Here is an 18500-nt window from a genome sequence, read left to right as displayed (position 1 = left end):
CTATTCATGAGATAGAGACCCGTGCTGGGCTCTGCGCTGACTGCTCAAAGCCCACTTTGTTGATTGTTGCCTTCACTGTGTAGAAACTTTTAATTTTTATTTATTTATTATTTTTTTAATGTTTGTTTATTTTTGATAGAGATGTAGCATGAGTGGGGAAGGGGGAGAGGGAGACACACACACACAGAATCCAAGGCAGGCTCCAGACTCTGAGCTGTCAACACAGAGCTTGATGCAGGGCTCGAACTCCTGAACCATAAGATCATGACCTGACCCAGAGTTGGACACTTAACCCACTGAGCCACCCAGGTACCCCAGAAGCCTTTTAATTTGATGAAGTCCCAGTAGTTTATTTTTGCTTTTGTTTTCTTTGCCTCTAGAGACATATCTAGAAAAAAGTTTCTGTGGCCAGTGTAAAGAAATTACTGCCTGTGTTCTCTTCTAGGATATTTGTGGTTTCACGTCTCACATTTAGGTCTTTAATCCATTTTGAATTTCTTTTTGTGCATGCTGTGAGAAAATAGTATCTTTGTTCACCCACTTAACTTCTCCCTGGCTGGGGGGCTCAACTCTACTGAGGCTTAGCTCTTAAGTCATTTATTTGAAAAGCTTTCTCTGATGTTAAGGATCTTTTGGGGGGTATCCCAGGACACCCCCTAACAATATAGTGCAGAAATAATAGAGATAGTGAGTGGGCTGGGCTTGATGGTCTTCAGTCAGACAATGGGTGTGTAGATTTTTTCCTCTTGCTCCTGATACCCAGACCCACTATGTCCACCCTCTCTGCCTCACCCTAAGGACTGTATATACCCCGGGACAGATTCTTTATCTTTTTATTCCTTCTCACACATCATTTTCAGGCACTAAAATGTTTAGTCTAACAATCTAAATCTAAACTTAACCAGCTTAAAGCTGCTCCTACTTCTGCAGCCCAGCCTTACCCAGGGTGCGTGTGGTGTTTTTTCTTACTTCTGCAATCTTTGTTTTTCTTCATAGACATTATTCATTCACAGTAATGTTTACTGAGAACCTACTGTGTGCTACATACTGTTATAAGTTCTCAAGCTAAATCACCTCCAAAACAGGCAAAGATTTCTTCCCTCATACACTTTAGATTCTAATGGAAGGAGACAGAGGCAAAAAAATATGCATAAGTAAATTCTTTAACATGTTAGGAAGTATTGAGTACTAAGGAAAAAGTAGTCCCGCATAAAGGGGATGGAAGGTGGAACCATTTTGGAGGTGGATTACCATTTGGAGTAGGTGATGAAGGTAAGCTTCACTGAGAAGGTAAGGAAAATATGTGTCAAAGATTTGAAGGAGGAGAAGGGGTTATCCATAGACATGTGGGGGAAAGTGGTCTGAAAAGAAACAGCAAAGTCAATGGTCCTGGCAGGGTGTGCCAGTGGATCTGAATGGGCAGTGAGTATGTGGTAAATGGGCAGGACATCAAACCACAGAGGACAGAAATGTGAGTGAAAGCCATGCAGGAACTTGGATAATGTGGTAAATACTTGGAAGTTTCTTTTGCATGAAATTGGGATTCAGTGGTGGGCACTGAGCAGAGCTGTGACATGATTTGACCTCTGACCACCCTTAACAGAATCTAAAATGAACTGAATCATTTTCCGTACTTTTAGCTGTCTTGACTCCAAACTGGAAGAGATCTCTCTTAATCATCTTTGTGTCCATCTGAGGGAAGCAGTCAATAAATATTTTTTGACTAATAGCCAAACCAGATATTTCCAGGGGGGAACTGTATTCCATGGCTTATCTAGAGGAACCTGCCTCAGAACATCCCAACCACACAGGTCTGGGGGTTCTCTCGCCCCTTTTTCAGGGAAGAAGAATTACTTTTTCCTGAATTTCCTTCTATTTGTGAGGCCTCAACTGCTGTTCCAGGACCACAACCCTCACTCCCCAGATCTCTTGCATCCAGGTGATCAACAAGAAAGATCAATCACTCCCAAACCCTCTCTGTCCATGCAGGTGTGTGAATTCGAGTCCAAAGACTATTCTCCAAGTCTCCCATTCTATTCTAGTTTTGCTATAATTTACAGTTTCCTATATGAGAATCTATTTTTTAAGAAAAACTTTTACTTGTTTACTCTTTGAAAAAGGAAATGTAGCTGGTATGAAGGGATGCAAGAGCACCTGGCTCTGGGGTCCCAAGCAGAGCAGATTTGGCCACTCAGCACTGACAAAATTCAAAGGCAGAGAGGCAAGTGGTGACAAATAAGAAAGGAATGTATTTCAGTGAGGTCAACATGGGGAAGACAGCAGACTAGCATCTCAGACACTGTCTCCAAAGTGTTGAAAATATTTCCAGGCTTTTGTAAGGAAAATATAGGACAAAGCTTGGTGAGTATAGGCAGCAGGGCAGTAAAGGTCAGGTGGGGTCTTTGCCTTGGGGTCAGTCCCCCAGGTCTTGCTAAATCAGAGCAGTCATTTTTGCTTGAGGCAGTAGTTTCATTTCTTGCAAGGGACGCTTTGTCCACAGGGTCATTAACCTGAGTTAGGTAACTTTGAAAGAAGTTTATCAGTTAGCAAGTACAGAGGGTCAAAGTGGAGATGGTTGAAGTCCTCTTTCATAAATAAAACTTTAATTTGAATGAATTAATAAAAAAGCTCACTTGGACCCATTTTGAAGTCAAACTAGCTTCCCTCTCCAGGAGAACTGAGGTAACCAGTTTATAGTGCTCCCTACCAGAGGTATTCTAAATATTTTATTGTGGCCAGGTGCTTGATATGCACTAAAAGTTCAATCCTCACTCATCTAAATGGTTTTCTAGGACTATCCCTCATTTACAAATGAGAATGAGACATGGGCAAGAGTAACAGCTTCTTCAAAAGCACACAATGCAGTGGGAGTGGAAGCCAAATTCAAATCCAGACAGACTCAGGTCCTCAGTCCTTAACCATATATAGCTCCTCTATATGTATTGTTCCTATATAGCTGAGCTTTACCGTCATGGATTAATGTTCCTAACCACTGGGGCTGAAGAACCAGAGGGAAGAGGAGGTAACTGGTGCGGGACAAAGCACAAATCCAGACTTCAGAAGACAGATGTTTAATCCAGACTTTAGAAGAGAGATGTATAAGGCAGGGAGAGTAGCAGGGAGCAGGAATGGATTTTTTCTTCGACTTTGTGTTACTGATCCCAAACTATGATATGGAAACCCCTGAGGTTCCTGGGACTCTTTCAGGGTAATCTGTGAAATTAAAACTATTTCAAAATAAAACTAAGACAAACTGGAATCCTTGTGCACACTGGTGGGTATGTAAAAGGCAAAGTAGGGGTGCCTGGGTGGCTCAGTCGGTTAAGCGTCCAACTTCGGCTCAGGTCATGATGTCATGTTCGTGGGTTCAAGCCCCATGTCTGTCTCTGTGCTGACAGCCAGCTCAGAGCCTGGAGCCTGTTTCAGATTCTGTGTCTGCCTCTCTCTCTGACCCTCCCCTGCTTACGCTGACTCTCTCTCTCAGAAATAAATAAAATATTTTTTTAAAAAGGCAAAGCTTCTATGAAAAACACTATGGCAGCTCCTCAAAACTATTTAAAATAGAATAACTATATGGGACACCCATGTGGCTCAGTCCGTTATGCATCTGACTCTTGATATTAGCTCAGGTCATGATCCCAGGGTCATAAGATCAAGCCCCACATTGAGCTCTGCACTGGGCGTGGAATCGGCATGAGAATCTGTCTCTCCCACTCCCTCGGCCCCTCTCCCAACCTGTGCACTCACTGTCTCTCTGCCTCTCTAAGAAAAATTAATTAATTAAATCAAATAGAATTACTAGCAGTTTCACTCTTGGGTATATACGCCAAAGAATGAAAAGCAGAGTCTTGCTTAGGAAACTCAGCAACTCTATCAAACATAATAACATTTGTATCATAGGAGTCTCAGAAAAAGAAGAGAGAGAAAAGGGGGCAGAAAATTTGTGTGAGGATATCATAGCTGAGAACTTCCCTATTCTGGAGAAGGAACAGACATCCAAATCCAGGAGGCACAAACTCTGATCAAAATAAACAAATGCAGCCCAACACCAAGACATATTGTAATTAATTTTGCAAAATATAGTGATAAAGGAAAAATCCTAGAAGCAGTAAGACAAAAGAGTCCCTAACTTATAAGGGAAGACCCATAAGGCTAGCTGCAGATCTCTCAAAAGAAACTTGGTAAGCCAGAAGAGACTGACATGATATATTTAATGTCTTGAATTGGAAAAATCTGCAGTCAAGAATTCTCTATCCAGCAAGGTTATTCAGAATAGAGGGAGAAATCAAAAGTTTCCCAGATGAACAAAATCTAAAGGATTTCATGACCACAAACCCAGCCCTGAAAGAATTACTAAAGGGGGATTCTTTGAGTGGAAAGGAAAGATCAGAGAAGACAAAGACAAGAAAGGAACAGAGAAAATCTCTGGAAAAAAAGCAGGTAATTAAATGGCAATAAGTATATATCAACCAGTAATTACTGTGGATATAAATGAACTAAGTGCCCCAATCAAAGGACATAGTCCACCAGAATGGATAAAAAAACAAGACCCATCTATATGCTGCCTACAATAGACTCAATTTATTTTATTTTATAGTTTATAGTTTATAGTTTATTTTATTTTATAGTTTATTGTAATTTGGTTTACATATAGCACCCAGTGCTCATCCCAACAAGTCCCCTCCTTCATGCTCTCCTCCCGTTTGCCCCTCTCCCCCACACCCACCAACCCTCAGTTTGATCTCAGGATTTAAGAGTCTCTTATGGTTTGCCTCTTATGGGATTCTCCTGTATACCTTGGGTAAATTCCTAGCAGTACTATTACTGGGCCATAGGGGAGTTTTATTGTTAATTTTTTGAGGAGCCTCCACACTGTTTTCCAGAGGGGCTGCACCAGTTTACATTCCCAGCAACAGTGTAGGAGGGTGCCTGTTTCTCCACATCCTCGCCAGCACCTATAGTCTCCTGATTTGTTCATTTTAGCCACTGAGACTGGCATGAGTGTGGTTTTGATTTGTGTTTCCCTAATGATGAGTGACGCTGAGCATCGTTTCATGTGTCTGTTGGCCATCTGAATGTCCTCTTTGGAGAAGTGTCTGTTCATGTCTTCCGCCCATTTCTTCACTGGATTATTTGTTTTTTGGGTGTGGAGTTTGGTGAGTTCCTTATAGATTTTGGATACTAGCCCTTTATCTGATATGTCCTTTGCAACTGTCTTTTCCCATTTCATTGGTTGCTTATTAGTTTTATTGTTTCCTTTGCCGTGCAGAAGCTTTTTATCTTGATGAGGTCCCCATAGTTCATTTTGCTCTTCATTCCCTTGCCTTTGGAGATCCATTGAGTAAGAAATTACTGTGGTTGAGGTCAGAGAGGCTGTTTCTTGCTTTCTCCTCTAGGATTTTGATGGTTTCCTCAAAAGACTCAATTTAGACCTAATGACACCTGCAGATGAAAGTGAGGGGATGTAGAAACATTTATCATGCAAATGGATAACAAAAGAAAGCTAGAGTAGCCTTACTTATATGAGAGAAACCAGATTTTAAACCAAAGACTATAACAAGAGCTAAAGAAGGGAACTATATCTTAACATAGGGGACTATCCAGTAAGAAGATGTAACAGTTGTAAATATTGATGCACCTAATATGAAGAACCAAAATATATAAAACACTTAATAACAAACATAAAGGAACTCATTGATAATAATACAATACTAGTAGGGGACTTTAACACCACTTTAAAGTAATGGAAAGATCGCCTAAGTAGAGGAACGACAAGGAAACAATGACTTTGAATGACACGCTGGACCAGGTGGACTTAACAGATATATTCAGAACATTCCATCCTAAAGCAGTAAAATACACATTCATCTCAGGGCACATGGGAAATTCTCCATACTGGGTCACAAATCAGCCCTCAACAGGTACAAAAAGATTGAGATCATACCATGCATATTTTCTGACCACAACATTGTGAAACTATAAGTCAACCACAAGAAAAAATTTGGAATAACCACAAATACATGAAGTTTAAACAACATGCTACTAAACAAAGAATGTGTCAACCAGGAAATCAAAGAAGAAATTTAAAAAATACATGGAAAAAAGTGAAAATGAAAAGCCTGGTCTTTAAAAATAATTTAATGTTTTACTTATTTCTGAGAGAGAGAGAGAGAGAGAGAGAGAGAGCATGAGTAGGGGAGGGTCAGAAAAAGAGGGGGAGATATAGAATCTGAAGCAGGCTCAAGGCTCTGAGCTAGCTGTCAGCACAGAGCCCGATGCAGGGCTCAAACCCACGAATTGTGAGATCATGACCTAAGCCAAAGTCAGATGCCCAACCGACTGAGCCACCCAGGTGCCCCAAAAAGCCTGGTCTTGAAGAGATTTGTGCACCCATGCTGATAACAGGATTATTCACAATAGCCAGAAGGTAGGAACAATGGATGAATGGATAAACAAAATACAGTATATCCATATGAAGGAATGTTGTTTAGCCTTTTAAAAAATGAAATTCTGTTGTATGCTATAACAAGGATGAACCTTGAAGATAATTGTGTTAAGTGAAATAAGCCACTCACAGAAAGACAAATGCTGTGTGTTTCCATTTATAGGAGGTTCTTGGAGCAGTCAGATTCATAGAGACGGAAATTAGAAGCTGGTTGCCAGCTACTGGGATGAGGGGGAACTGGGGAGTTCTTGCATAATGGGGACAGAGTTTCAGTGTAGAAAGATGAGAAGGTTCTGTAGATGGATTGTGGTGATTGCTGTATAACAATGTAGATGGTCTTAATGCCACTAAAGTGTACACTTAAAAATGGTTAAAATGATAAATTTTATGGTATATATATTTGACCATAATAAAAAAGAAAAACAAAAATAGATAAAGAGAGAGTGGGAAACAAACAAATGTAAGAGAACATTTGCCTTTTTCACTCTCATGCTCTCACAAGGACAGCGGTTATTTCAGAGGCTACATGGCAGGTGACTGTGCAACTAAGTGACAGATACAAATAAAAATTAACTGTCCTCTATTAAGGATAGTATGAAAGAGATTTGCAGAAATGTAAAATGAAGCCTCTCTTTCTTTCTTTTATTTTTTAAAGATAGTATACTTAACCTCTTTATTAAAACATTTTATTTGTGGTGAAATAGAATGATTTGTTACTGTTATTATTAAAAGAACACACACTTGAAAATGTCTGTTTTTCTTCCATTTCTTTTTTTGGAACAGCTTGAGAAGGATAGGTATTAACTCTGCTTTAAATATCTGGTAGAATTTCCCAGGGGAGCTATCTGGTCCAGGACTCTTATTTGTTGGGAGATTTTTGATAACTGATTCAGTTTCTTCACTTTTTATGGGTCTGTTCAAATTTTCTGTTTCTCCCTATTTGAGTTTTGGTACTGTGGGAGTGTTTAGAAATTTGTCCATTTCTTTCAGGTTGTCCAGTTTGTTGGCATATAATTTTTCAAAGTAGTCCCTCATAATTGCTTGTATTTCTGAGGGATTAGTTGTAATAAATCCATTTCCATTTATGATTTTATTATTTGGGTCCTCTCTCTTTTCTTTTTTAGAAACCTGGCTAGAGGTTTATCAATTTCGTTAATTTTTTCAAAAACCCAATTCTTGGTTTCATTGATCTGTTCAATTCTTTTTTTGGATTCCAAATTATTTATTTCTGCTCCAATCTTTATTATTTCTGTTCTGCTGCTGGGTTTGAGGTATTCTTGCTGCTCTGTTTCTAGTTCCTTTAAGTGTGCTGTTAGATTCTGTATTTGGGATTTTTCTTGTTTCTTGATATAGGCTTGGATTACAATGTACTTTCCTCTTAGGACTGCCTTTGCTGCATCCCAAAGAGTTTGGATTGTTGTATTTTCATTTTCGTTTGTTTCCATATATTTTTTAATTTCTTCTCTAATTGTTTGGTTGACTCATTCATTCTTTAGTAGGATATTCTTTAACCTCCATCTTTTTGGAGATTTTCCAGACTTTTTCCTGTGGTTGATTTCGCGTTCATAGCATTGTGATCTGAAAGTGTGCATGGTATGATCTCAATTCTTTTATATTTATTGAGGGCTATTTTGTGACCCAGTATGTGATCTATCTTAGAGAATGTACCATGTGCACTTGAGAAGGAAACAAATTCCTCTACTTTCGCATATATACTGTCACGTCCATCTGGTCCAATGTATCATTCAGAGCCATTGTTTCTTTATTTATCATCTGTCTAGATGATGTGTACATTGCTGTAAGTGGAGTATTAAAGTCCCCAGCAATTACCACATTCTTATTAATAAGATTGCTTATGTTTGTGGTTAATTGTTTTATGTATTTGGGTGTCCCTGAATTTGGTGCATAGACATTTATAATTGTTAGCTCTTCCTGATTGATGGACCCTGTAATTATTGTAGAAGATGCCCTTCTTCATCTCTTGTTATGACCTTTAATTTAAAGTCCAGTTTGTCTGATATAAGTATGGCTACTCCAGCTTTCTTTTGAGTTACAGTAGAATAATAGATATTTCTCCATCCCTCACGTTCAATCTGAAGGTGTTCTCAGATTGAGAAATGAATCTCTTACAGACAGCAAGTGGATGGGTCTTGTTTTTTAATTCATTCTTATACTCTCTGTCTTTTAATTGAGCATTTAGTCCATTTACATTCAGTGTTATTATTGATAAATATGGGTTTAAAGTGACTGTTATTAGTCGGTTTCATGATTGTAGCTATGTCTCTGGTACTTTTCGGTCCTTAGAACATTTCACTCACAGAGCCCCCCGTAGGATCTCTTGTAGGGCTGGTTTAGTGGTGACGAATTCCTTCCTTCAGTTCTTGTTTATTTGGGAAAACCTTTATCTTTCCTTCTAGTCTGAATGGCAGGCTTTCTGGGTAATTGATTCTTAGCTGCATATTTCTGCTGTTCATCACATTGAAGATTTCCTGCCATTCCTTTCTGGCCTGCCAAGTTTCAGTCAATAGGTCTGCAACTACTCTGATAGGTCTCCCTTTGTATGTCAGGGCCCTTTTATCCCTAGCTACTTTCAGAATTCCGTCTTTGTCCTTATGTTTTGCCAGTTTCACTATGAATGTCATGAAGAAGATAGATTCAAGTTATGTCTGATGGGGTTTTCTGTGCCTCTTTCCTTCCCCAGATTGGGGAAGTTCTCAGCTATGATATGTTCAAGTACCTCTTCAGCCCCTTTCTCTCTCTTCTTCTTATTGAATTCCTATGATTCGGATATTTTTCCATTTGATTCTTCCTTCATACTCCTGGATTTTTTTTCTCTCTGTTTTTTCTCAGCATCTTCTTTTTCCATCATTTTATCTTCTAATTCACCTATTCTCCCCTCTGCCTCTTCAGTCCGTGCTGTGGCCACCTCCATTTTTATTTTACACCCCATTTATAGCATTTTTAGTTAATTCTGACTATTTTTAAAATCCTTGATCTCTGCAGCAATAGAGTCTCTGCTGTCTTCTATGCTTTATTCAGGCCTAGTGATTAATTTTATGATTATTATTCTAAATTCTTAGTTATATTACTTATATCTCTTTTGATCAATTCTTTAGCTGTCACTTCTTCCTGAAATTTCTTTGGAGGAGAATTCTTCCTTTTTATCATTTTGGGTAGTTTTCTGTCCCTTATGAGTTGTTTTTTTTTTTTAATGTTTTATTTATTTCTAGGAGAGAGAGAGAGAGAGACAGCGTGAGCAGGGGAGGGTCAGAGAGAGAGGGAGTCACAGACTGAAACAGGCTCCAGGCTCTGAGCTGGCAGTCAGCACAGAGCCCGATGCGGGGCTCGAACCCACGAACCGCGAGATCATGACCTAAGCGAAAGTCCGGACGCTTAACCGACTAAGCCACCCAGGCGCCCCTGTCCCTTATGAGTTTTAAAAGCTTGTTATGTGTTCTGTACCTGCAAGCACCAGTATATTAAGTGGGGGTCATACACTGTCTAGGGCCTGGCCACTCAGGAGTTGCTTTTTGGAGAGTGTTAGTTGCTCTCTGTTGTTGTGACTTTGGTTATTTTGTTTCCCTACTCGTAGTGATGTTATGGACTCTCCACCAGGTGTGCTTTGATTTGTTTTTGATGTAGCCCTGGAAAGGAAAAAAAAAAAAAAACAGACAAACATACAGGAAACAAAAACACACAAACAGATAAACCCAACAAACAATCAAACAAATGAAAACAAGAGAAACAAAAAAAAACTATCCACAAGCAAAAAACCAGCAACACCAGCTACAAGTAAAGAACAGGGTGAAGGTGGTGCTGATGGGAGAGTACATACAAAGAGAGAAATGACAGGGGTGGGGAAAAGAGAAAATAAACATTGGCCAGGCAGAGAGACTAAAAGGCTTAATTCAGAGAGAGAGAAAGGACAGTAAGACAGAAGGCAAGGAAAAAGAAATGAAGATCAAAGTTACCCAGAGAGAGAAAATATATGGTTTGATTATGCCAGAGAAAGAGAAAGGAAAGGAAAGAAGAACGTGTAGAACATGTATCAAGAGGATGGATTAGATATGTCTGTTTAAGCAAGTCAGTAACTAGAGTAACCAGCCTAGAAGGCGGGAAGAGATAGGAAGGAGAAAAGAGAGACTATATCTAAATAACAGGAATTGTCCTAGAAATAATCCAGACAATGCCGCAGTACTGGTCTGGAGGAGGGGACTGTTTGGTTCCTCAGAATTTGTCTCACTCCAGTAGATATGCAGTCCTGGGTGGAGGCATGTGGCTTGGTGTAGGTGGGTCCCACCTCCACTGTGAGCCCCTGGACTGATTTCTGAGTCCCTGCCGTAGTGGTAGTGGTGGTGGTGGGGAAATGGCAATCCCCCAGTCTTTTCTTCACAGACTGGTGGACTCCTTAGGCCTCTTCACTGTGCCTCGGGGACAGACTGGGGGGTCTTCCTGGGTTCACTGACTCCTGTGCCCCACCACTTGGCTGGTATTTAAACCCTCACTCCATATGCCCTGGCACTGGGGAAGCGCTTCCCTATGTCCCCAAATATGTGCTTTTGTCCTGTGCCAAAGCACTTCAGGGGAGAGGACCAGTTTCTCCTGCTGCAGACTGCACCCCTGACCTACCACCGAACCCGGAGGTAGTTACCCAGGTGCATGACCAGGGCATCTGGCCCCAGTCCAAAGAAAGCCCTGCAATTAGAGATGGTATCCCTCTCCATCCTGGGCCAAGGCTTTTCTCTTGCCAGATATAGTCCTGTGACAAGAAGAGAATGACTGGAGCGGGAAAGAAATGTCTACTCAATGGTATCTGACATACTCTAGGACACGGGAGAAGCAGCACAGCAAACACAACACTACACAGTCCTCAGACACCTGAGACTTGACCCCAGACTCTCGGGGCTGCAGTCTCTCCCCTAAAAACCACCTGGCTTTAGACAGGTCACTTGGCTTTTCTGAGACAGTTTCCCCACTGAGTTACCTGGAGGATAGCCACAATTTTGTTGGGTTGTTGTGAGGAGAAAATAAAATTACACAGGCTAAGTTCTTGGCATGAGTAAACACTATAAATATCAGCTGTGGTTATTAACCTGGACTAGAGACCCCAGACATTTAAGGGTTAGGAAACCTGACTTTGAATTCCAGGTCAGCCATTTCTTGGTGTGCATTTGGCAGAACTATAAAAATCTCTCCAATTCCATTTCTCTTACCTGTAGGGGAAAAAATTGTTTGCTGTGAAGGACACTTCCATCTCTAATATTTCTGAATCCTACCATAGGGGTGATGAAGACAGCTCACAGAGACTTTCTGTGACAAGGCTCAGCTTTGCCAGAACTTTGGTCTTGGAGTCAGATGGTCTTAGGCTTGAAAAATAACAATAGAAATATAGATATGGAAGAAGGTACCTTCTTAACAGCTGATGTGAGAATCAACCAAGACAGACTTTGTTGATGAAGGGGTTTGTTAAAATCACAATGGGGTGGAGCAGAGATTAGCAAACTATAGCCTGTGGGCAAAATCCAGCCCTCCACCTGTGTTTGTAAATAAAGTTTTATTGAAACACAGCTACACCCATTCATTTCCAATGGTCTCTGGATGTTTTAGCACTAAAAGGGCTGGGTTAAATTGCTGAAATATTTACTAATTGATCCTTGGGATGTAGATAGAGGGTAGAAAGTAGCCTTAAAGGAGATCCAGGGAGTGTTTGGGCCCTGGAAGGAGGGAAGAGGTAGAAAGAATGCTGTATAAGCATTCAAGAGAAAAGACTTGTAAAAACACACATCTATTGAATCATATGATTGTGGATCCACTGGATCATCCAAGTTATTCATTTAAAATTCAAAATTCAATATATATTGGGCATGATTAGATTTCTAGTCCTTTTAAAATACTAAATGCTTATTATGTGCTTGTCTTCTAAGTGCCTTATGTCTCACAAATATTAGCTCTTCTTAACAACCTGTGAAGAGGTAACATCATTATCCCCATTTCACAGATAAGGGAACTGAGGCACAGTAAGATTGTTAAGTAAGTGATAGAAATGAATTTTGGATGCAACTGTCTTATTCCAGAGGCTGTACTATACTGACTGCCTCACTATGTATTTGCAGCTCAAAGTCTGTGGTGGACTCTTTAATGTCCTGCCCACACACCCCTGTAAACATGAGTTAACTCTGCCACCTCCCACTGCTGGCCCTCTTAGAGGAGTGCTGCAGACAAAGAAACCTGCCTATCCCAGGGCCTGAACCCCTGAGTCAGGTACTGTTATTTTCCCCATTTTACATAGGAGAAGGCTGAGACTTGGAGAGATTAAGTGACATTTCCCAAAGCCACATAGCTGGTAATGACAGCAGCAGGTTCAAACATGCCTACAACGCCTATGTACCCTTTTGTTTCACTTGCCTTCTCTTCCAACCCCTGACAAAGCACTTCTCTTGCAGTCATCTTAAAATACCCACTCCTATGTGTACATACTGTGATATCCTGCAATCCACTGAAAGATAATAGAGTTTACGTTTAGCAAGTAGAGAAGCACAGTCTGTTAATCAAGTAACAAAACTTCGTCTTTCTTAATCTGGATTTATCCATGTTTAAGGGAGTATCATTTAATTGACAGCTTCCAAAAATTTAAAATCTGGAAGGTTGTTCATTTTGACACTCTCACTCCTGTCTTTATCATTCTTTATCATATCCCCTTCCTCAGTGTCCAGCCCAGGATCTCCTTACCTTCTCTAGGCTCAGGAATGATTGATGATGGGGACCCATATCTTTAGGAGAAATATCTGACCTACGCAAAATCAACAGTCTGCCTCTCCTCCCTTCATTCCACCCCCTTCTTTGTATGGCTTATAAAAAGTAATCATAATATTTAGCCAGTCCTATTCACAAAGATTGGCTTCCTGTGATTAGAATGAAATCACTAAATAGGGTCTTTTTCAGGATGAGATAAAGCTAGATAACCTCATCCTGTCCTGTCCTTATCTAGTAAAAGCCTGCACGATTCACCAGTAACCCCAAGAATGAAGAAGTAAGGATTGCTGCATCCCAGTGGCCCAGAATGGGATGTCTATAATTTCCTGGGGCAATTATTAGTGCTATGGGATTCCCAGACTAACCAATTTGTGTGTGTGTATATTTGTGACATAAGATGTCCCAGGATTGATGCCATTATTTGTACTTATAAGGAGGAATTAAGCCTGGGGAAAGTGCACCCAATATTATTTCAACATCAGGTTGAAGTTTTGAATGACAGGAGGGGAGACTGAACACATGATAAAAGGTTTGGATTTCGTCTGAAGAATAATGAATTTAGTCAGCAATGCAAATCTAAATGATTACCTTGGTATCTGAGAGCTGAATGTGTTAAAGGTAAATTTGAGAAGCTGTTTTTTTAAAATATTATTTATTAATAATATCTATACCCAATATGGGACTTGAACTCACAACCCCAAAATCAAGAGCTGCACACTCTTCCAACCGAGCCAGGCCTGGCACCCCAATTTGACAAATTCTCTGAAGAATTTCATCTTGGAATTTGGTGACTTTGTGATGAAATAAGGCAAATGGGGTTAAGGGAAAAGAGGCACTTAAGGATGATGTCTAGGTTTTTTATTAGTTATCCTGGGGTCGTTGATTGTTAACACTTTCTGAGAGGAACAGGTTTGGAGGTGGGGACATTGAATTCAGTTGTGGTCATGTTAATATAGGTCATACTGAGGTTGGTATACATTTGGTAATCAATTGAATATTTAAGTTTTAATTCAGAGGAAAAGTTAATGATTTTAAATGTGGTTTAGGAAATTATCCAGATAGAGAAAGAAAGAGTGAGATGGAAAGTTCATAAGGAATGAGAAGAGCTATTTGCTAAGGATGGGTTCTTGGAGAACAAGAATATCTAAAGAGAAGAAATAGAAAAGGGATCCTGTGGACAATATTGAGAAAGAAGACCCAGAAAAGACGGGATATGATAACATAAAGAAGAGAGCAGTTGAGGAGTTTATTGACATCACCCAGAATGGCCATGCATCAGAACTGAAAAGAACCTATTGCATCTGGTAGCAAGAACATTAGAAAACATGTTTCCAGAAAACAAACAAACAGAACCCAGACAGTTTCCTTGAGTGATTAAGGGGATAAAAAATGAGCTTTGGGTTATCAGTAACAGAAAAGATACGAACAGCTAATGTAGTCTACTCTATCCAATAGACATTAATTGGAAGGGGAAGGAACAGAAGAAAAGATACGGAATCCAGGAAGCAACGTTTGGAGGAGGGAGGGACTTGAACCGGTGTGGCAACATCACTTTTCTCCTACTGTTATGGGCTGAATTGTGTCCCTCAAATTTGGTATGCTGAAGCCCTAACCCCCAGTACCTCAGGATGTGACTGTATTTGGAGAAAAGGCATTTAAAGAGGCAATTAATTGCATCAGAATTGGCAAAGAGGAAGTCAAACTTTCACTCTTCGCAGATGACATGATACTCTACATAGAAAACCCGACAGACTCCACCAGAAGCCTACTAGAACTGATCCAAGAATTCAGCCAAGTTGCAGGGTACAAAATCAACGTACAGAAATCGGTTGCATTTTTATACACCAATAATGAAGCAACAGAAAGAGAAATCAAGAAACTGATCCCATTCACAATTGCACAAAAAACCATAAAATACCTCGGAATAAACCTAACCAAGGATACAAGAGATCTGTATGATGAAAACTATAGAAAACTTATGAAGGAAATTGAAGAAGACACAAAGAAATGGAAAAACATTCCATGCTCATGGATAGGAAGAATAAATATAGTTAAGATGTCATTACTACCTAAAGCACTCTACACATTCAATGCAATTCCAATCAAAATTGCACCAGCATACTTCTCAAAACTAGAACAAACTATCCAAAAATTTGTATGGAACCACAAAAGACCCCGAATAGCCAAAGTAATACTGAAAAATAAAACCAAAACGGGAGGTATCACCATCCCAGACTTCAGCCTCTACTACAAAGCTGTCATCCTCAAGACAGTATGGTATTGGCACAAAAACAGACACATAGACCAATGGAACAGAATTGAGAACTCAGAAGTGGACCCAAAAGTATACAGCCAACTGATCTTTGACAAAGCAGGAAAGAATATCCAATGGAAAAAAGACAGCCTTTTTAACAGATGGTGTTGGGAGAACTGGACAGCAACATGCAGAAGAATGAAACTAGATCATTTTCTCACACCATGCACAAAAATCAACTCAAAATGGATAAAGGACCTGAACGTGAGACAGGAAACTATCAACACCCTAGAGGAGAAAGCAGGAAACAACCTCCTTGACCTCCACCGCAGCAACTTCTTACTTGACACATCCCCAAAAGCAAGGGAATCAAGAGCAAAAATAAACTGTTGGGACCTCATCAAGATTAAAAGCTTCTGCACAGCCAAGGAAACAACCCAGAAAATTAATAGGCAACCAACGGAATGGGAAAAGATAGTTGCAAATGACATATCAGATAAAGGGTTAATATCCAGAATCTATAAGGAACTCACCAAACTACACGCCCGAAAAACAAACAACCCAGTGAAGAAATGGGCAGAAGACATGAACAGACACTTCTCCAAAGAGGACATCCAGATGGCCAACAGACACATGAAACGATGCTCAGCATCCCTCCTCATCAGGGAAATACAAATCAAAACCACACTGAGATACCACCTCACGCCAGTCAGAGTGGCTAAAATGAGCAAATCAGAGAACTCTAGATGCTGGCGAGGATGTGGAGAAACGGGCACCCTCCTACACTGTTGGTGGGAATGTAAACTGGTACAGCCCCTCTGGAAAACAGTGTGGAGGTTCCTCAGGAAACTAACAATAGAACTCCCCTATGACCCAGCAATAGCACTGCTAGGAATTTACCCAAGGGATACAGAAATGCTGAGGCATAGGAGCACATGTACCCCAATGTTCATAGCAGCACTCTCCACAATAGCTAAAACATGGAAAGAGCCTAAGTGTCCATCAACAGATGAATGGATCAAGAAGATGTGGTTTATCTATACCATGGAATACTACATGGCAATGAGAAACAATGAAATCTGGCCATGTGTAGCAACATGGATGGACCTTGAGGGTGTTATGCTGAGCGAAATAAGTCAGGCAGAGAAGGACAAATATCATATGTTTGCACGTATAGGAGGATTAGGAGGAACTTGACGGAGGAACAAGGGGGAGAAGAAGGGCAGAAATGGTGGGGGAAAGGGAGAGAGGCAAACCATGAGAGACTCTTGAATGCTGACAAAAACTGAGGACTGATGGATGTGGGGGGGAAGGGGGGATGGGCATGGAGGAGGGCACTTTGGGGATGAGCACTGAGTGTTATGTAGAAACTAATTTGACAATAAACTATTTGTAAAAAAATAAAAAAATAAATAAAAGCTACAGCTCTTACAATGGCATTATAAAACTTAAAAAAAAAAAAAGAGGCAATTAAGGGGTGCCTAGTTGGCTCAGTCGGTTGTGTCTGACTCCTGATTTCAGCTCAGGTTACAATCCCAGGGTCTTGGGATCGAGCCATGCATGAAACTGTGCTGAGCATGGAACCTACTTAAGATTCTCTCTTCATCTGCCCTTCTCCCTGGCTCATGCTCTCTCTCTCTCTCTCTCTCTCTCTCTCTCTCTCTCTCTCTCTGTGTGTGTGTGTGTGTTTGTGTCTCAAATTAAAAAAAAAATCAGAGAGGCAATTAAGTTAAAAGGAGGGCATTAGAGAGGGCCTTCATCCAACTTGATTGGTATCTTCAAAAGAAGAGCAGAGAAGGACACACAGAAAGATACCAGAGGTGCTCGCATAGACTAATGACCATGTGAAGAAGTAGCAAGAGGCTGGTCATCTGCAAGCCGAAGCCAACTCTGCCAGTACCATGATCTTGGACTTCAGCCTCCAGAATTGTGAGAAAATAAATGTCTTTTGTTTAAATCAGCAAGTGTGCAGTGTTTTGTTTAGCAGCCCTAGTGGACCAATACACCTACTCAGAGGCCTTCTAGATAGTCACCTCTACACCACCCTGTTCCTTGCTAAAGGAATCCTGTTTTTGTCCAGAACCAGAGTGAGGTCACCCTTTCTGTTTCTCTTCATTTAAGTCAACTCGAGGGTCTCAGTTTGCCACACACATGAAAAGATGTTCAACATCACTCATCAAAAGGGAAATACAAATCAAAACCACAATGAGATACCACTTCACGCTGGTCAGAATGGCTAAAATGAACAACTCCGGAAACAATAGATGCTGGTGAGGATTGCACTCTTGGTGGGAATGCAAATTGGTGCAGCTGCTCTGGAAAACTGTGGAGGTTCCTCAAAAAACTAAAAACTAAAACTCGAACTGCCCTATGACCCAGCAATTCTGCTACTAGGAATTTATCCAAAGGATGCAAAAACTCTGATTTGAAGCAGCACATGCATTCCAATGTTTACAGCAGCACTATCAACAATAGCCAAATTATGGAAAGAGCTCAAATGTCCATCAACTGATACATGAATAAAGAAGAAGTGATGTACATATACAATGGAATACTACTTGGCAATGAAAAAGAATGAAAAATCTTCTACTTGCTACTTGCAATAAAGTGGATGGAACTAGAGGGTTATATGCTAATTAAAACAAGTCAGAGAAGAACATTATGTGATGTCACTCATGTGGAATTTGAGAAACTTAACAGATAATCTTAGGGGAAGGCAAGAAAAAATAAGATAAAAACAGAGAGGGAGGCAAACCACAAAGACTCTTAAATACAGAGAACAACCTAGGGTTGATGGGGAAGGGGCATGTGTGATGGGCATTAAGAAGGGCACTTGGGTATTAAATGTAAGTGAAGAATCATTGATTTCTACTACTAAAGCCAAGACTACACTGTATGTTAACTACCTTGAGAATAAAAATAAGTAAATAAAAGACATAAGATGCTTAAAAATTAATTAATTAATTAATTTTAAAAAGAGAAAGCCTCAGTTTGGGTCAGGAAACAAGGGTAGCTAAAGGAGGTAGTGAAAGTCAAAGAGATAGTTGG

Source organism: Hyaena hyaena, unplaced genomic scaffold (assembly GCF_003009895.1).
Source record: "Hyaena hyaena isolate Hyena2069 unplaced genomic scaffold, ASM300989v1 scaffold_1455, whole genome shotgun sequence".
NCBI lineage: Eukaryota > Metazoa > Chordata > Mammalia > Carnivora > Hyaenidae > Hyaena > Hyaena hyaena.
Note: the sequence above shows the minus strand (reverse complement) of the source record.